Source organism: Rousettus aegyptiacus, unplaced genomic scaffold, assembly GCF_014176215.1.
Source record: "Rousettus aegyptiacus isolate mRouAeg1 unplaced genomic scaffold, mRouAeg1.p scaffold_m13_p_7, whole genome shotgun sequence".
In the NCBI taxonomy this organism is placed as follows: Eukaryota; Metazoa; Chordata; class Mammalia; order Chiroptera; family Pteropodidae; genus Rousettus; species Rousettus aegyptiacus.
The window spans coordinates 86,626,867-86,647,885 of NW_023416310.1; the positions used below are offsets into that span (position 1 = coordinate 86,626,867).

At 43.4% G+C, this 21,019-nt stretch overlaps 1 long non-coding RNA gene across 1 annotated transcript in view; it reads right to left on the bottom strand.

The window, feature by feature from the left end:
- The window catches only part of LOC118605189, a 509,541-nt gene that overhangs the window by 354,435 nt on the left and 134,087 nt on the right, over positions 1-21,019 (bottom strand). The window contains exon 7 of the long non-coding RNA XR_004951970.1: positions 19,583-20,600. This is a non-coding gene — a long non-coding RNA (uncharacterized LOC118605189). The remainder of the gene's footprint in view (positions 1-19,582; positions 20,601-21,019) is intronic.

Genomic DNA, 21,019 nt, shown 5'->3' on the forward strand with positions numbered 1-21,019 from the left:
CTAGCTTCCTATAACCTTTCAGTTCTTAATCCTTATTAAGGTTTTTTTTTTTCCTTTCCTGACTTTATTTTTCTCACCTTTGAAGGATTTACACCGTAACTGTTACCAAGCTGCGGTTAATTATTTTCAGTAAAATGATGCTGTTTGATTTGTTTTGTCAGCTTTTTAATATTCCAGACCCTATTAAGACTGTGGTTCTCAAACTTCGACATACATAACAATCACAGGGGAACCTGCCAAGAATGCTGACTTTTGCGCCCCTACCCGCAGCGCTTCTGATCCAATAGTCTGGTGTGGGCCCCAGGAATCTGCAGTTTTATTAAGTACCAGGAGCACTTCTGATGCTCTCGGCCACATACTGGGACCTACTACCCTGGATCTTGCTCTCGAGTTCAGTATCCAGTGAAGCACTGTTTTCGGAATGAATCTTCCCAGGAATTTTTTTGAACAAGGATACAGCATCCTAAGGCCTCCCCGTCTTAACACTAAATATGCAGCTGGAATCTCTAGGCATAATGCTGCCGATAGGGCCCTGGCTGTTTCCAGGTGGGCATCAGGATCGCTGCTGAGGTTTATACACACAGCAGGTCTCCCAGCACTAGGCAAGGTCGGGCCCCCCTCTCGCTGCACTGGCTGAGAGCCAACAGGCCCCGAGGCCTTGCTGACTGATGGAAATCAAATCCATTTTCTCCTACCTTTTTCCTAATATTTTCAGCCTTTTTTTTTTTTTCTCCTCAGTTCCCATCCCTCTTCTCTTTATCCTCCAATAATGACCATAGCTACCATTTGTGGAGCCTCTATTTCAACAGCTGGCACCGAGCCAAGAACATTACATACTCTATCTCACTTAGTCTCCACAATTACCTGTAAGTTCAGCCTTATTTTACAAATAAAGGAAAATGTCAGCTTGCTCAGGGTCACACAACTCACGACTAGCAGGCTTGTTCCTAACCCTCAAGTTCCCGACCCTGTAGCCTACTCTTTTGTTTCCTCTCCTCTTTTTTCCTCCCAAGCCCTTCTCCATTACCCCTTCCACATCACCTTGTTGTCTTTCTCCACCCTGTTCTCCACCAGTCTTGGGACAGAGTTCACTGCTCTGGCTGACAGCAAGATCCTAGAGCTCAGACTTACTGGGTACTTCAAACATGCACACACGAGACAAAGAGGGTACAGGCTACCCCAAGGGCGTGTGTGAGTTCCTGTGTGCCATGGGCCAAGGTGGGGGTGCATGCTCTTTGTATATTTGGGGGCCCACAGCAGAGACAAGTGAAAAGTCAGTGGTTAGAGATCCTTAAGGGTCTGACCTAGATCTTTTCTGAACGTCTCATCTTTCCCAAATCACAGTCCCATCCCTAGAAGCCTGGCCCGGGGGCTCATTTGCTGCTTGCTACCCTATAGAGTCCTTGGTCTTCCGGCAAGGGCTCATCTGTAGGTGGTATACTTATCCAGCACCAGGGAGGGCAGCCTGGGTAACAAGAGTCAGCAACAGGAATCCAGGGAGTAAATCCTCGCTGACAGCGGGCATGCCTGGCCCAGGCGAGAGCCGTGCAGAGACATTTGGCTGAAGAGCTTCCATCAGCTCCCGTGCCAAGAAGTCAAGGCCGCGCTGAGCAGAGCATCCCCCAGCTTTCATCTACAGCATTTCAGGTTCTTTTAAGCTTCAGTTAATGGTTAATGACTCGTTCAGCGTACTCAGGGCTGTTAGAGCCTAGACTCAGATAAAGTTAGCCTCTTATCTAGCAATCTCTGCCCCCGGAGGATGTAAAGCCTTGTTGGCTAAAAGTGGAGCTCTCAGACCTTCCAAAAATTCTTTCCCGGGAAGCCCTAGGAGCTATGGGGTCAGAGACATTCAGAATATGTAAAAGCATACAATTTTCTCTTCTAAGTAGCTAATATTAATATATTTCATGAGAGGGAAAAGGTCCACTAAATATAAAGATTTCTTTGTGAACTCAGAGCAGATTTCAAATAGCTGCTGAGCAGCACAGCTAGGAACAGGAGTAAAGTCATAGGGCAGTTTAGGACTTTACCCTGGAAAGTAACTCTACATAGAGGCTCAGCTCAGCTTAGCTAAGGGTAGGTACAGACTTCTCAGATCATGCTGAAGAACCAATTAGCGTAGGCGCACTGCAAAGATGACTTCATAGGCAAGGCTAACCTATATGACTTTGGACAAGTCCTCAACTTCCCTAATCCACAGTTTCCACATCTCTATAGAAGGGACAATAACCCCTGTCCCATAAATCTCAAAACTTCTTACAACCATAGGAAAATGTAATATAAACTGCTTGAGTGTAAACAGTGAATGCCATTTTAGATTTTGACATTATGTGCTTCTTAATTAGCCCCTAACGGAGTATAGTCATATTGTCCAGAGAAACAGAACCAATAGGGTATATGTAAGAGATTTATTATAGGAATTGGCTCACGCAGTTATGGAGGCTGGGAAGTCCCAGAATCTGCCATGTGTACACTGGAGAAGCAGGAAAGCAACTGGTGGTGGTGTAATTCAGTCTGAGTCCAAAAGCCTCAGAACCACTGGCTGATGTCATGAGTCCTAGCGAGAGTCTGAAAGCCCAAGAACCAGGATCACTGATGTCCCAGGCAGGAGAAGACAGACGCCTCAGCTCAAGCAGAGAGTGAAATCTGCTCTTCCTCCTCCTTTGTTTTGTGTAAGCCCTCAACAGATTGGAAGACGCCCACCCACAGGGATGAGGACGACCTGCTTTACTCATTCTACTAATTCAAATGCTAATCTCTTCCAGAGACACCTCACAGACACAACCAGAAATAATGTTTTACTGCCTCTCTGGGCTCAGTGGAGTTAACACAGAAAATTAACCACCACAGAAGACTTTCCTTATTGGTCATGGTGTTATCCATGCCCACAACCCCACCTAAAAAAAAAAAAACTTCCCTGCCAGTAAGTAGCCTTTAATGATGTGGCAGCCACATTCCATATTTACTACCTCCATCACTGTCTTCCAATGAGTCTGGTTGGACCAGGGCGACACATATGTCCCAAGGCAGGCAATTCATGACCCCTGGTTGATGGCCCTGAATTCTCATGAGAATAAAATCTTCTGGCCAATCTCAGGAATTTGAAATAGGGAAACAAAGGCGGGGGTGGGGGTGGGGGTGGGGAGGATGATCAAACCATTAAGAGAAAAAGTAAAAGCAGCAGAAACCACGAGCAGAAGAACTGAGGTAGAGAGTAACTGTGGCAGGTTCAGAACATAAATAGTAACGGCAGGAGATACATTCAAAGAAACAGAGATAGGAGATCTAATTTGAGTTTTTAATGAACCGCCAGAGTGCAGATCCACCAACGCCTACTCCTGACATCGCTACAAATATCTTTAACCTGGTTTCTGTCTCCAAGAAACCAGATTATACCATGGTTTCCTCTCTTGTATTTCCTGTGAAATTCCTGTTTCCTTTATTGCCATGTGACTCCTTTTCTGAGCTGGGTTTCTGTGGGTTGCTGTCTCTTGAAGCCAGAAGAATTTAACTTAAATGACATCTGAGTTTGTGGGATTCTGGATAGATATTAATGTGACAGGTTTTAAGAGGGGTCTATCCCTAATAATAACTGCAGGGGCCACTTGAAATCCTAGCCATGTTACTATGGCTCTTTGCAGCTTCAGGCAAGGTAAAATCTTAGTGATCCTCACCCTTCGACTTCCTCCCAGGCTACAGGCTGGTCTCTTGTCTGAGAAGCTTGGACACGAACACTCCTAAGAGGGGAGGTGCTGATTTGCATAATGCTCATACCCGAGCTTCAACTTATTCCCTTTTCTCCAGAATGCACCATGTTCTTTACAGAAATAATAATCAAGGGAAGGGGCCTTTAATGATCTTCATTTTCTCCTCACAGTTTAATGCAGGCAGCAAGGGAGATGAGAATTCGTGGACTAAGCAATTTGCTGGAGTGGCTGTTAAAATGATGTGTGGAGGGGACAGCGGCAAAACCTGCTTAATGCTCAGAAACACCTGCTGGGAAATATTTTTTCTGCATGGGTTGCAAACAGTATTAAAACAATCTTCTTGCCTTTAACAAAAGAGGAGTGGGGGTGTAAGGGGGCAGCCATGTTTCTACGGGCTGGCATCATGGAACGGGAGTGGAGAGAACGAAGGGATAAGCAGGAGGGGAGAGAGCAGGCAGGGGGTCTCCGGCTAGCCTGGGCCTGAGAGCTCTGCTGAGTTGACCCTCGCTCTGCGGCTCTGAAGGGAAATTCCCACTTGGCTGCCCCAGTTTCTGAGTTTTAGGGAATTTCAGAATGCCCTCTCAGCCTCAATTCCCTAGAGCCGGTGTGGCAAAGGCACTTTACTGAGCACAAAAGGTAAGGAAAACACACATCCAGCTCCCCCTTCCCTCCAGGAAAGTCATGAGCCGACACTCCCCTCCCACCCATGCCTCCTGCCCTAGTTCAAGTTCGGAGCATCTTTCAGCAGAATTAGTCCAGGGCCCACCAAACTAGTTTCTCCACTTCCAGTTTCTCCCTCCTCTCATCAGTCCTGCTCACCGGTGCCATAAACATCTAAAATGAAACTGACCCTATCAGGCCGTTGTCCAACAACTTCCACGGCTTTTCTTGCAGCCATAAAATGAAGACCTCGCCTCAGCCCTGCGTACCACAATGGGACTGCTGGCCACTGATCCACCTTTAAAGCTTCCATGATGCTCACACCCTCGACCCATGATTCCCTAAGCCCTCTTTGCAGGTCCCTCCTCCTCTGCCTTTGCTCTTGCTGTTTGTTCTCCCAGGGACGCCTTCTTCATTCGTAAAGGATTCTACATGTCAAGCCCCAGGAGGCTGAAAGAATAATGACATCAGGGACAGGAACAGGGTGTTGGGCGAGGAAAGTAACACGTTCAGACTCACATAATAGTGAGGTCTGAGGCGATACCGGGGCTCCTAGAAAACGTTCAAGGGACTGCGGAAGCATTTTACGGAGCCAAGGAGGAGCATCGGTGCCAGTGGTACAGATTGAGGAGTGATTATCTAGAAGACAATAAGTAGTTAAACCGTGGATTTTATTACATTCGTTCATTCGCTAAGGGAGTAGGTGCTTTTGAGATAGTTCATCTCTCTCCCGGTTCTGGGATTCTTTTTTGTAAGCAAAGCTCTTGTTTCACATATTTTCTTCTCAAAATTTCATCAGGCTAATTTAGGCCTCGGAAGAGCCTGAATAATTAATCACATATTGAGGAAGAAAGAGTGACAGATGAGAGGCCACAGCGGAGAGACATTTCATGAATTATGCTAACAGAGATATTCCAAAATGGCTGTCTTCTTTGGGGGCCCTTACTGCAGCCTTGCTTGCAGCAGTAAACTGCATTTTCCTCTGTGTCCGTTCCCTAGAACGCATGCAGCCTTCTGCCTCATTGTGTCCTACTTGCAAATGATCATGCCAACATTGCAAATAGTGTTCGTAACTTCGACTTCTTCCTCCTCCTCAAGTTGCTCTCCTCTCATTGGAAATAAGGGCACGTCCGGCACTGCTATAACAGCACAGAAGCCTAGGTCGAAGAACATCCTGTCTGTGGCCTTTCCTCCTCTCACTGAAAGTCCCTGAGGCAGTGCTAGCAACACCCTGTTCCCAGGTTTCCCTTACCAAACCCTGGTGTCTCAGAAGCTCACATGCAAACAAGATTCAAACAACCACAGGCAGTGGGGAGGGGAATAAAGGAGAAAGACTGATTAGACCATGGCCAGTGACTTCGGGCAAGCGTACACACCCCCCTGTTGCCATTTTAACGAGACCGGGTTCTCCCGGAACACTAATTCCTCCCTGGATCACTGCTTCCCAGAGCAATAACACAAATCCATCTAACATTTAAGCAAAAGGATATTGAGCTTGGCAGATCAGTGCAGTGTATGTTTGCCTCCTGGAGTGATAAGGTCACCCATTCAAGACCTGCTAGGCAAGGTGGGTGGAGGTGCTGAGCGCCACACGTGAGGTGGCCAGGCCTGGCACAGAGAGCTGAGATAACCTTTGAAGAATCAAAACAATAATTGGGGAGAATCAAGCCAGGGCCTTCGAGGGAGCGCAAATCTGAGGTGTCCAGCTGTCATTAAGAAATGCAAAAAGTTAAAAATGGGTCAAAACACATCCTGGTATTGCAGGGACATAAACATTGGCATTCTTAGGTCTCGAACCCCAGAAGAGCCAGGATTTCAGCCCTAAAGCATTGAACTTCAACTGCTCAGATACAATTAGGTGGTTTTTCGCAAGTCAATTTACAGCCCCCTGACTCCAACTTACACCCAACTTTTCAGATAAAACACCCATATTTTCACCATTACAATATGTTTTAGAAGCTAATCGAAACTTCTCGAAGATTACATGAGGAAACAGACATCTTCCTGTGCTGTGGACAGGAGCATAGATCACTACCACCTTTTGGAGAGCAAGTGGGCAACGTTTAGCAAAATTTAAAATGAACTTACGTTTCGATTGGAAATTCCAGTTTTAGGAATTATCCAAATGATATATTCAAACATAGGCAAACTTGTATGTACATGTTTATTCATTGCAATGTTATCTGTAATAGCCAAAAACCAAAAATGTTTATGATTATATCAAAAAGGAATTTGATTAAAACATGCCAATAGAACATGAAACAGCCATTAAAAAGAATGAGGCAAGCCTAAAGGTGCTGTAACGATACAGATGCTCTCCCAAATGTATCATCAAATGAAAAGGGCAAGGTGCAAGATAGTATCATAGCAGGCTATGGGTTATTTAAAAAAAAAAAAAAAAAAAAAAAAAAGGGAGGATGTGTGTTCGTACATACATACATATATATGTACGAACACATACATACTCATAACCACGTATATGCACATAATATCTCTGGAAGGATACATAAAGGCTGACAACAATATACAAAGTAACAACAGCTGAATTCCAAGTATGAAAGGAGAAATTTCCTTTAGGTTCTTTGAATATTTTCCTCTTTGCAAACAGTACAATAAATGAGAGAGAGAAAAAAATTTCTTTTAATGTAGACTATTTTGTAGGTTTCATAAGCATGGTAGCCTGCAGAGACCCTTCAAATCTACACATCCAAACAACCTCCAACCCAGCTCGGGGGTATGACAGGGATCAAGGAAGAGTCTTACAAATAAATGTCAACTTGTGATCATCTGTGTACATAGGATAGAATTTTGCACATTATGCACTGTAATTTTTTCCATTCTAAGGTGCATTAACTATGACACACCCTTTCAAGCCACTTCAGTACATCATTGGTTTGCAGTGAAAACTAATTTTCAAATTAGCCTAAGAAAACGTCATTTAGAAAGGCAAATCTCACCTAGGGACAGCGTGTTCAAGTCAAATACAAGTGGTTTACTGGAGCCAACAACATGTCTTGAAGGTCGGAGGAAGGGCCAACAAAGAGAATACACTTCCTAGCGTTAGCAGGTAAGAGAGACTCGTTTAGGGGGCCGTTTGGCTAGAAAACCTCCCCCTGGCACCCCCAGCCCCACATCTGTGCTCCCATCACACGCTCCAGAACACCACTTACCATGCTGAGTTATAATTGCTCTTTAACATAGCTGTCCCTCACACTAGACCATGAGCTGCTCAGGTTCGGGGTCCACATCATTTTATCCTCAGCCACACATCCAGTATGTGACAAACAGAAGATGCTTAATAAATATCCCCAGCACCATAGGTGGTGCTCATCAAGTTCACTCTGGGCGCTTGTGACCTTTGTACAATGTTGAATGTCGCTGCCTTTTGCTGTTGTATATCATTTTGTGTCTGATATACGTAGACGTTTGAAGTATTGTAGTTGTGTTACCTGAGGCAAGTTACTTCATCTCCTGGAACCCGTTTCATTATCCATGAAACAGAGATGGTATCACCTACCTTGCCAGACTGAGTGAGGAGTAAAAGAGAGTATGTATGAAGCATGTCTTATGCATGGCAGCCCCTAAATAAATGGTAATCATTATTGTCGTTTTTTTTATCTTCCACATCTAAAAGGTGAGACCTTCTGTAGTAGGTATTTTCTCTTACTCCCCTTATACCGACCATACGCTCACCATGGTACCTTGTGCACACTGAGTGTTCAATAAATGAGAAGAAATGTATACTTTGATGCTGTCAAATGAGTTGGAATCGAGGCTTTAGCTGATCGTTTAGCTAAGTGTTCGCAGGCAAGTTGCCTCACCTCTGAGTCTCAATTTCTTATCTGTAAAATGGGAACATTAATGCTTATGTCATGGAGTCAGGGTAAAGATACATTTAAAGTATGCAGAGCCTGAGCTCAAAGTGTCACCAAATGGTGGCACTTGTTAATACCTATAACAAACCAGAAAACCTTCTGCACACTGGGGCTTTGAGGCATGAACACAGCTCATCTTGCTTTTTACTACTTCCCTTGGGAGGAGAGAGAGGTGGCATGCAGCACAATGAGATGCATTCTGCTAAGAACCAAAAAGTGGTACGAAAGGTAAGCTAAATGTGGCTGTGATCGGCACCAGGTGTGAGGAGGAGGATTTGTCTGAGTAACTGTGTCAGACCAAGAGGACGGCCTCCAGCAGACAGCCCTGGAAGGTCACACGACTGCCCAGAAACCCGGGTATCATGCTTCCCGTTTTAGGGATACGGAAACTGTGGGTGACTGACGTGACCGGGAAATCTAAAAAGTGATAGAAGTGAACTTCAGACCTGGCACTCTGGACAATTAGACCGATGATCTTTCTACTACTAACAGATGACTCTTCTCAAAGTTAAAAATATGATGTCCCGCATACAAATAGAAGATGAACATATGCCAAAGATTAACTCATTAATGATGAAACCAGATTGATGATGACACTGGTTCAAAGGGCATTGGAGGAAGAGAGATTTGTATAGACAGGGAAGATAAACCAAAATAAGTTTGCTACATTTGCCGGGTTTGAGTCTGAAGGGGCAATAGAACTGTAACATCTGAAGTAATCACCAGTGGACAGAAATCGTTTGAATCTCTACTGAACACAGATCCATAAATTTTTGTGCAATTTCATAGGGTCTGGTTCCTAATAAATGATAAATAACAAGACAAACAAAGGTGCATGCTCTAGAATTGAATAATCTTTAAACGATATAACACTGAAGGGGAATGCCGTCATCTTTTTTCAAGTTCGAATAATCTTTTGAACATACTAAGTTCACTTACTTATTTTGAAGGCCTTGTGGTAGCATTTTATGTACATTCCTTCATGCGACCCTAACCACAGCCCTAAAAGATAGTGCATTTTTATAGATTAGACAAGTGAGGCGCGAACGGGTTAAGTGATTTGCCCTACGTCAAACAGCCAGTAAGGAAATGCTGCAATAGAGATCTGAACCCCTGCTGAAGTCCCCCATCCTTAACTAAAATGCCGTCCTGCCTTGCCAAAATAAATAGCCTAACAGTCAGTTGTGACAGCAGAGACTATGTCTCATCATTGTTGAACCCCCAACATCTACCAAGCTCAGTTTCAGACATATGGACAATCAATAAGTGATTGTATATTCCGCCTTTTGAATATAGAGCTAGGACTAAAAAAAGCTATGACCCAGACCATAGATTAAGTGCCAGTATGTGCTGGAACTCGAAAATTAAACCGAGCTACCAAGAAGCATATAACTACTAAACGAACATAAGAGACAGGGAGGGCCCTGCCCTCACAGAGCTTATAGTCCAATGGGGAAAGGAAATGTGAAAAAAAAAAAAAAGCTGAGAACAAAACACGGTGCCTACTGTGACTGGGGGAGTGCGGGCTGTCGTGAAGGACCGTGACACGTGTGCTGCATGTGGTCCGGGGGTCAGGGTCACTGGACAAGGACCCTCAGCAGTCCGTGACTATGTGGCCCTTAGAAACTATCTTTCCATTTCAGAATGAAATCAAAGATTAGCCTCGCACGGGCCTTATCATTGTTCTCGTAAACACGTTGAGGGGTTGGGACGACTGGGAAGAGGATGATGGCAGAAGTCCCGTGGACCTGTACCTTCTTATCGAGACAGCCAACAGCACTGTGCCACGGTGGATGTTTAATGATACTTGACAAATTCATCCAATTGGATAGTCGAGTTAATTATGACTATTTTTGCAAAGATTAGATGTGACCAATAAGATAACATATTAGATTAAAAAATACGTATTGGAAAACTTCGTCTTGAAGCGGAAGGAAGTATAAGTTGTTGCTGGAAGTATCACTTGTTCCAGTGAAATAAGCCCCTGCTGCTCCTGATGTGTATAAAACTGCCGAGAAAATCTCTCTGAACAAGGAGGAAAAAAAGGTATTTCTCCAGGAAGAAGGGTAGGAGAGCCATGCTTTTAAGAGTTCTGACTCATATCTCCTCCTGAGAGGGGAGCCTCTTGCCAGCTATGAAGAAGAGAATTGGACCCATAGAAGTCAGTGAGCCTGGCAGGGAAGAAACCAATGACATATTTTATTCTATTAAAGCTACTCTCTGTTTGCATGTCTTTATGGGCTTTAGCTAATGCAGCATAGGCCAACAGATATGGAGCTCAGGAGTTAGCCTCATGGGCTGATGCTTCCTACAACCAATTAACAGCAAGCCCAGACTCACCTTCACTCTTTCCCAGGATTCACAATTCTATGCCCACCTCCAAGCCAGAGGATTCCAAGCTGTCTTATCCAACTGGGCATCCCAAGAGCCTAACAGTGCCTGGAGCACCAAAGAGATGCTTATCCTCTCCAGGTCCGCACCCTCCATGGCAGACTAGGGCTCTCGTGACCTGGAATTGCCCATGATAGCAGCTGGGCAGAAAGGAGCTGCACATCACGCCTCTCAACTTAAAGAAGAGTTTCGGTTACCTCGCCATGACAGAAAGTCAATGAGAAGCCATGTGATTTGTGGGGCCTGGCTTTATCAAGCAGAGATGGATGGCCCAAGGTCAGGCCGGCCTCTGGGGTAAGGTGGCATTGGGCCAGTGAATTCTGGGAGGGAGGGCGAGGCGGACAAAGCATGGCAATTTTTAATGCAGCTCTGAGCCCTTTCTGAAGGGAATTTACTTCTAAAGCTTTGATCTTGGGTCTTTGTAGCTGAGGTCTGCATCTTTCAATAGCGAGAACTCCAAGCTGGCTCCTATGAGGAGGTAGGATATGATTTTGAGTCTTTCTTTTTTTTTTTTTTTAATTCTTGAGGTTTAAGCTACATACATCTATTTCTCCAAGTGCGCTCATGCAATACTGACTGAAATAGCAAAAGTGTGAGGAGATTTGTAAAACCCGATGGATTTTTATTTCCAGATCAAACTGGAGCTTTCTAAATGATTTATCTACCACTTCAAAATAGTATATCCACCGTGTAGGTGCTGATGGGAGAGGGTTTATTTTTCCAGGTTCTAGAATTTTATGTAAGTTAAATACCAAAACACATTGGGGCCGGAGATTGACACTTGTTTTTGTAATGGAGCTTTACTGAAACACAGCCTTGCTCCATCCTTTCTGTGCGTTTTATAGCTGCTTTTATACTCCGATGGCAGAACTAAGCAGTGTGACAGAGAGTGGGATCCACAAACCCTAAAACATTCACTACCTGAGCTTTCTACAGAAAAATGTCGGTGACCCCCATCTAGGCTCCCCTTTCATTTTGTGTTCTTTCCAAGTGAACAGTAAAGAGAATTTCCAAGGCATACCACTAGAGAAAGGTGAACAGGACTTCTCTGCCTGCGACAGGAAAGTAGCATCAGAAGTGTAACAAGGATTATTTTGTAGCTAGTCCACCGATGCATTTTTATTTTCCATTCACACCCTATTGCAGCCTCTGAGTTTTTTTGCCCCAAGGCAGGAAAAATATTTACCAGTCATCGATAAGACAACAGGCGTGGATGCCAGGCTTTTTAAAGAAGGGATTTTCTGTTGTGTATTGGTTTGATATGATTTCAAACACACTTGTTTATAACAACAACAACAACAACAACAACAACAACAAAGTTGTTTTTAAGAGTCAAGGTGTTCTAATACAAGACTGAAGTAAGATATGTCAGGACGTCGTCATCTCAATCTGTTGTCAGTGACCACTCGGCAGTCCAGCTGCTGAGGGGCGCCGCTGGGGGCTCATCAACACATCTGAAGAAGCAACTAGGGCAAGGGCACACTTAGACTATAACTACCGAAAGTTTGCCAGGAACATTCAGAGTCTGGCCAAAGCAACTCTTTGCTGACCTAAATAGCCTCTGGATACCTTTGGGCATTAGCTCCTGGCATAGTAACGTCTACGGTCCTGCTGCTGACTGTGGGGAGAGACCGCAGAAGCCCTCTGAAGGAGGTCAGCTTGCCCGGCCCATCAACACCAGCACCGTCCTTCCCAGTAATGTGCTTGCAACAAGCGACTTGCTTTTTTGTTGTTTTGTTTTGTTTGCACTGGCAGCTGGAAGATGGCTCTCCGTTGGCTAAGCCACCTCTCCCAAGTACCCACTAGTAAAAGAGACACAGAAAACAGTTTAGTGGTTAACAGAGGGCTTACCGGAGGTAGAACAGGATAAAGGGGGTCAAATATATAGAGACGGGAGATTTGACTTTGTGTGGAGAACGCACAATGCAGTACACAGATGATGTATTATAGAACTGTACACTTGAAACCTACATAATTGTATTAACCAATGTCACCCCGACAAATTTAATTTTTTAAAAAGGGGGAAAATAGAAACACCTCAAACTAAATTTGGACTTAATGCCTTTCATCACCCCTTGCCTGGAAGAATAGTGTAATTAATCTATCATTGCCTTGCAGTATGTCTTTTTGTTGTTGTTGTTATTGGCTTATTAAGAGACGTTATACTGTATGCTAGTGGACTGTAAAATTATTATAATTCTTACAGTGAACCTGTGTCAAATAAAATACCAGCAAAACAGAATTTTGCCACCTGAAACAAAACAGATCCATACCCCATACCAGTGGTCGGTTATACCCTGAGCAGAATTTTGCCACCTGAAACAAAACAGATCCATACCCCATACCAGTGGTCGGTTATACCCAAAATAAACATTTTTCTGCAAAGAAAGAACTTTGCAGCCCTGGCCAAAAGGGAACTAACTATACTGAAACCACTTTGCCCGTTCACTTTTTGGTCTAAAACTTCTGGTCAACACTGGCTTCTTATACTGCTACTGCCTCAGTTTCCAAAACTACAGGCTAAATGTTGATCTTCTGGTCTCTGCTTAATTACTCCCACTGCCAGAAGTCACATGTGGATGAAATACTCAAAGAGTAATGGAGGAAGTGCTGTTAAAAATTGAAATTTATAAACACAAAACAATGGTAAAACCTACTTATCTCCCAATAAACTCATGGCTAGCTCATTGTTCTTTCTTTGATTACTGGTTCATTTATTCATTGAACAAATATTTAATAAGCATCTAAAATGTGTTAAGCATTGACCTAAATTCTGGGGAGACAAAATTAAGACAGCTGACAACAGCTCTACCCCCCGGGTCTTATGCTGTAATATGAGGACAAATAAACAAGTAAATGAGTAAAATCTACAAATCGTGGCCATTGCTATGAAGGAAACCAGCAGGGAGAAACCACAGAGAGTAGCAAGGAACCTACTAGAACTCTCATCTCCTAGCACTGCTTGGTGCATAAAACGTGCACCATTTTTATTTTAAATGATTAAATGTGAAACCAAAATATTTAAAATGCTGTACTTGTTGTCATTTCTTTGTGGGCGGCCCAAGGTAACTTTGACTTGTAGATGGGATTAAAAGGGAGAGAGGAAAGGCTGAGAGGGCACTCCTTGCCTCCGAGGAAATTGGGATGGACAAAAGAACGAAGTCTCCTCCAAGAGAATTTGCCATGGCAATGCATGTACTTTACAAAGACCGGTCTAGGCAGGCTGATATGGAACCCAGCTCAGTGGTTAAGAGAACAAGATCTCAAGTTAGAGGTCCTGGGGCCAAGAGCAGCCTGATACTCGTTATGTAACTTCGAGCCAGGTCTCAAAGTGTCCAAGCCTCAGTGTCCCCTCTTTAAATGGAGTATGTAAACAGTACTGACTTCTTGGTATTATTACGATTCAATGAATTGACATTATGAAAACCGCTTAGCACTGAGTCCTGCACGTTGTGTGCATTTGATAAATGCTATGGTCCCCTGGCCTCTGCGTGCCTGTTTTCTTATCTGTGTAAAGACAGTAATCCCTACCTCACAGGGGTGTTGAGAGTATCAAATGAATTAGTTCACATAAAGCACCTATAACACTTCAGTGCACAATAAGTATTAGCTGGCCTTATTATTATTACTCTGATTCACTTGTTGGTGACAGTGGATGGCAGCCCATCCCATTTTTAATGCAGAAATAAGGAGTTTGAGTCCATAAATGTCTGACCAAATCTATAAAGGAACCACATTAGCTGAGTCGGACTCACCTAAAATAATGGTTTGCTTGGAATCACCTCTTTGTCACTTGTGATGTGGCGGGTGAGGTGTGGGAATCCAGCATCGCTCTGTCTTGAAGTTTATATGCCTAGCATGCATTAAGCACCAACTCTGAGTTTATTAATCTATTCAGCTTACTTTCATCTTCTAGATCACATTCTCCTTTATATTATTATGTAGTTACTACTATTTCCTCAGTCACTGCTAATAGAGGAGGACCGAGATTAGAGCAATCACAATGTCTTTCATCTCCTCACTCTGAAGGTCTGTTTTTGCACCAGGTTGCAAGTTGCATGAGGGCAGGGTGCGGGCCTGTTTGGATCTCGCTGCATCCCCAATGCTTATGAGGTACCTTTGGGGTTTGGGCTATGTATGTATCATAGGTGCACAATTACAGAAATGCAGAGAAGCCGAAGAAATGGGTAGTGAGTAGTGAAGGGTCTTTGCCCACCATGGGTCCTCCCGCCCTCTAATAAGAAGGTGTACACATGACCCAGGCACAACCAATCTTGGTACCTGCATGGGCACATAAGTTCAGCTAAGCTAATCGCAGCCCTCCTTCCAATTTTCCTGGCCAGACCTGGTAGCAGTTTCTTTTCCTCTCTGGCCACAAGCTATGAAAGCCTGGGAAAGCATGAGAAAAGCCTTACCAGGAACAAAAGAAAGATGGTGTCACACAGAAGATGCTACGAAGAGAAGGAAGAGTTCGGACAGTGCTCAGCTCCCCTGTCTCGTCGCCAAGGCCATTTCTACACCTGCGATTTCCACAATTTATTTATGTCAAAGAAAAACCAGAGCTGGAAAGGAGTTGGAAGTGGTAAAAACAAATTTAATCAAGACCTATTGCAAAAGGGAAAAAGAGACCACAGTATAGAACTGGGCTTAATTCTGAATACAGTGGGGGCAAATGTGAATTTATAACCAAGAATCAAAATTGGTGGGACGGTCAGTAGGAAGAAAATTACTAAAAGTAAAAATTACTAAAAGGGGTAAGGGGGATTCTGGTTAAACCCATCTAACAGGATTCTTGCCAGAGACATGCTGGGGTGATCACACATCACCTGGGGGATAGTGGAAGATAAGGAAGCCAATCAGCTATCAATGATAGTCAGATATGGAGGATGGGGAACTCTTGCTAAACTGACTTGGCAGGGTTTTTGCTAAAACTAGATTTTATAAGGAAGTGCAGAAATGGGCTTAGGAGAAAGTTTAAGAGCCTGACTATAAAGTTCAGTCAAACAAAGAATCTTTGTACCTTACTTAAACCAATATACTCCCCTTTTGTTTAAGCTAGTTCACATTCCCTCTCCTTCCTTATGTCCAACAGTCTAAAAAGGCTCAAAAAGGGATCATCAAGCCTGTTAACAATAAAAATGACAATATAGCTAATGCTTATCGAGGGCTTACTCTGTGTCACATACTATATTAAATGTTTTTCTCCATCATTTCATTAAATACAACTCTGTGAAGTAGACACTAACATTATCCCTTTCTTGACAAGGGGAAATAAGCACAGAGATATCAAGTAATTTGCTCAAGGTCACACAGCCTGGAGGTGGCTGAACTGAGATTTAAACCATATTTATCTTACATTGGGGCCTACCACAGGCATAAGCCAATGTCAATGCGTCTTCAAGTGTGTTTCCTAGACTACCTGCATGAGGATTACTTGGGGTACTTATTTAAAATGCAGATTAGACTCTGCCCTCATTTACTGAATCAGAAATTTGGTATGGGGATTAAACTATAGTATAATAAATTGGTAGGAGATATCTGGGGAGAAACAAGACATACCATTTTCATGGCAATACATCCTCACCATTATACACACTATTCACAAGAATTAAGAAAACGTTCCCCAGTTTCACCCTTCTCCTCCATACCCAAGTAGAGCCATTGACTTTGAAAAAAAAAAAACAATTCAAGGATAAACAAGTTTAGCAACTTGGCTTATGGATTATAAATAATTTTCCCCCTTGTCTATCTTCATTGTGTGGCTTAGAACTCAAAGGAGATAAGTGGTCTTTACGTAACTTCTTTGTGTTAACAAACAATTTCAGACAGATCCTCTGAAAGCACTTTGAGTTCCAAGAAGAATCAAGGTAGATAATAAGAAGAAGTTATTAAGTGTAGGTTCAATTCCGCCTTTGCCACTTTTTCTCTGAATTGCTTGGCTTTCCCTCATTCTGGAAAGACACTTTCATTTTATTCCCACATTTGAGTTTGTTTGGGTTTTTCCTCCCAGAAGTCATGCTTTCTTGCTGCTCAATTGACTTGTGTTTTACTTATTATACTTCACCCCCCATTAAGTTTGCCCCTGGAAAGGTTTCATCTGTATGTTGCAGAGTCACCTGTCTCCTGACCCGCCACTAAGAGATGATGGGCAGCTGCCCTCATTATTTTTCAGTTACTCTCCACCAGCAGAAACTGCACTTGCACAGGAAGGAAGAGGGGTGAATAATGACGATGAATATAAAGTTCAGTGCCTGCTCATGAGAGACAAGAGATCATGCCTGGGTTGATAATTCTGTCCTAAATCTACTTATTTTTGTTGTTATCGTTGGTAAGAGGTCCAGAATCCATTTTCTGCCATAGCTATGGCCCTTCAAACCAACATAGAGGGGATAGAAACCCTTTGAACTCAAGAAATACTAGCAATTTTAACTGGGCATATGGCTGTTCAAACCCATTAGGGGAACAATTTCACAAATTTCTCTAAGTCCCTAGATTATAATATCTCCCCCTATTTCTGCCAAATCTCACTGCCAACACCCCCACCACCAGTCACCATGGCAACCCAGTTGAGGAAGGACAAGACATTTTCTCTTACACTTTTACACCAAGACATTTTCTTGGTGTCTTGCTCATCGTTCATTTCATGATTAACATCACCTCAGCCGGATTAACATAAGCCTCAGCCAGACTTGTGATTTATACCAACGTCAAACACAAATACTTAAAACAAATACTTAAAACCCTATTAAGCAAATTTAATATAACTTATAAGGTATGCTACCCCCCAAGCCTCCAGACCATAGCAGACATCTTAAGACAGAGTTGGAAACAATAGGAAACCAACTTTGCAATTTATGGCCCTTGAAAGCTATTATACTTTGAGGAAATGACATCAGGTATGAGACAGAAAATGGTGGGGTAGGAGGAAATGGAAAATTGTCTTCCTTTCTGTTTGACACCAAATTCTGTTTGGCTATTAAATCCAAACAGCCTTACCTGCAACTGGTTCTCCTAACTTGGACTCCTAATGCAACAAATGGAGCAATAAACAATTATTGTTATTGTTTTGACTAGGAACAGCAAGTAAATAAAAATCACCTCACCTCAACCAACACCATTTGGCCATTTGGCTGAAATGATTGGTTTACAAAGAGTTAATAAAGGAGGGATTTCGCACAGTGCTATTATGTGAAAGGAAAACCCTGCCTCACCCTGGAATAGGCATGTGTGGTACTGCCTGCTAATGACCCAGGGTCTACTAACCCTCTTGGACCTGAGGACTATGTTCTCAGTATCAATGACACAAAACTGAATAACAGCCTGTCTCAACAGAGAATTTGCAGTCCATTTTGGATCCAGAGATTGACAAGTAGACTTTTACCTTACTTAGACAAAAGTTCTCTCAGGCTAGATCTAGCTTACTTTTCTATTTGAGGAACCTAAAAGTACCTTTCCTAAGGAATGGGAGTCTCCTTTGCCTAGCAAGCAATCCTGCAGCTTTGTTTTGGACTATTTAAGTGGCCTTGGGTATGTTCTGTGATAGGTCCCACCTAATTCTTTGACTCTATTACACTGTCCAGTACATAAGCATTATTTCTCATGGATTGCAATAACCATTTCTCCATCCATCTACATAGTTATTATTCCATTCATCCAATAAACACTGCAGTACTTACCAACCTTTTGAACATCAGAGCACACTCTGACAATTTTATTTCACACTGGGATAAACAGAGGAAGCTGCTAGAAGTGGGAGGAGACTGCCCTGAGACCTTGACCATCTCTGTGCACCCCCAGACATCCCAAAGGACTGGTCAATCGGTAACTCAGCAGACCCTCAGAACACACATTTGTGCCAAGACATCTAGGTGGGCATGAAGAGAGGCAGATTCTGAGCTACTGTGTTTGAACCAAGAACCGGGCTAAACCATGAACGTACAATTAACAAGCGTAGTCCTGGCCCTCATGGAGCCTACAGCCTAATGAAAGCAAACCATGAACAAATTATTTCAACAGTAACAAGTGCTACGAAAGGGAAGCTATGGGGCTGGCTCGAGCCCATCTACCCTGGGAAGCCTATTAATCAGAGCTCAGTGAACTGGGGAAGTGATCTAAAGAACTAAATCAAGATTTAACACAGTGAGAAAATAAAATGTACGTTTAGAGAGGTGACACCGGAAAGGATTAGCTGTGCTGGACAGTTCTTCTTTTTGAGATTACCATGATATATGACTCGTCACCTCTTCGAGATCATCGATTGGACCATTGTTGCACATATAAGATACTTTCCAACTAGAAAATAATTCCCCAAGAATTTTACATTGTCCTTTGCATTTGCACATCATTCACATGTTATCTGCTACAAAGAAACATCACCCCTCATTTCAAAGCTGCAGAGTATTGAGGAGTGGACTAATGATGCTTGTTAAGTGCTTAACTCATGCCAGCTGCGCTGAGCATGTTCCCACGAACTGTAACTTTTGATTCCACACAGCAACTCTGTGAAGTAGATACTCTGTGTTTCCCATTTACAGATGGAGAAACTGAAATTAAAACAGAAAGTTAGGTACCCGAGGTTGGCAGTGACAGAGCTCAGGGAGAAAGCAGGCAGCAGGAAGCCAGAGGCCCCGCTTGGAACATTTCGTGATACCACTGTGGTAAGACCGGAAAAACACAAGACCACAAGAAAGAGTTTACAGCCATTATGAACATTCATTTTCCAGCAATGATACTCACTCTCTGAATACTCATGACTGCAAATACTTGCTTTTCTAGATTCAAAACTAGACTTCTTGGTTGGTACTACTGCTGGCGGGTTTTTTACACGGAACCCTCACATTTGAAAGGTAAACCGACATTTGATTTCTAGAGGCAGAAAGTGTTCAAATGACACAGAAATGCAAGGAACAGTGTACAAAATCAGGTGGAACCTTAGAATCACAGACTTACCATCTGGAAGTGACCTCGGAGAGCAGGGAGATCTTAGCCTCACGGTTTTCCTGCGGCGTAAGCTCTGGCCTCTGAGACGGGAAGCTTGATGATGAAATCATTCACAGCTGTTCTCAGTCTTGCACGCGCTCCACAGGTGATGATAATAATGCTGGGCCAGGGCCACAATTCCAGGTTTAGAACAAGCACCTCTTTTGAAAATGGACAAACTGAGGTACAGCAGGATGAAGCGACTTGCCCAGGATCACATGCCAGTTTTTGACACAGTCAGAAGTCTTTCTTCAAGTATGTGGAGGTTCAATGATTTCTCCTCTTCTCTTTTTTTCCCCATCTAAGAGCTATATTTTTCTATATATCGTTTTTCCTTCATAATAACAGAAAACTTGTCCGTCACAAAATAAATGTGTGGAGTTAGGAAGTGATTACATTGAAAAATGGAGCAGGGCTATGCTTCTACAGTGAATTATCTTGAAATAATGCCTAAATCCCCCTCGGTGTTTCACTCTTAAATTTAACAAGTCCTCTCATGCATTCTGTTTTGCCCGAGGTCAGCACCAAGGAAGTTCTTGTTTAGAGTCAGCCATCCTAATTTTCCATACAAACATGAAGACTCATGTTGTTTCTCCGGGTGATTCTCACAGTTCTCATGTCAGAGAAAACAAGACCCCGTGCCCAGTTCTAGTTTCGCCTTGACCAATCGATCCCCTTTCCTGGCCTCAGTTGGAGAGGTTCTGTTTCTTTGTTGTTGTTTGTTTGTTTGTTTCTGTTTTTTTCTACTTATAAAATGAGCACAACCTCTAATACGGCTCCTCTTTCGGCTCCGACTTTCTACAGAGCTGAGTATAGTGGGAGCGACGTGCCTGAATCAAAGGGAGCCTGGGCGGTGGTGAATTCTGCTTAAATAGCACTCCCTTTACACACGACCGCGGGGAGACGAACAGTCCCGGGAGAATCATGTCATGGCGATGGTGGTGAGCAGAAGGCGGGAAGAGGATTAGGAAGCCTTTTGGAGCTGGGTCTGAAAAGATGGGAACAGACGAGTCAGCGCATTCACGGCGACTCGTGCTGTTTACCCTCCAGTGGACAAACAGGTCGGTCCACGACACACGTGAGGATTTTCTCAGATCCCTTTCACTCATAACGGTTTCTCATTTATGCTGGGCAAAAAGACCAGAGAGGCAAAGGAGGCTTCAGCATTGTTACAACTAGATAAGACACTGTGCAGGGACATGGAGTATTGCCCGTTAAAGGAAAGTCCACTCCCTGCGGGGCAGCAAAAGATATGCCACCCGGAAATATTGTGAAGCCCAATTTGCCCCCTTTTAGGTAAAAGGGTCAAACTGTCAAAAGCCTACAGTGCTATCATTTTGCAATCGACATACGTCAAGGAGAAAAGGAACCTATATTAGGTGCATAATCTGTCTGAGACTCAAGGTC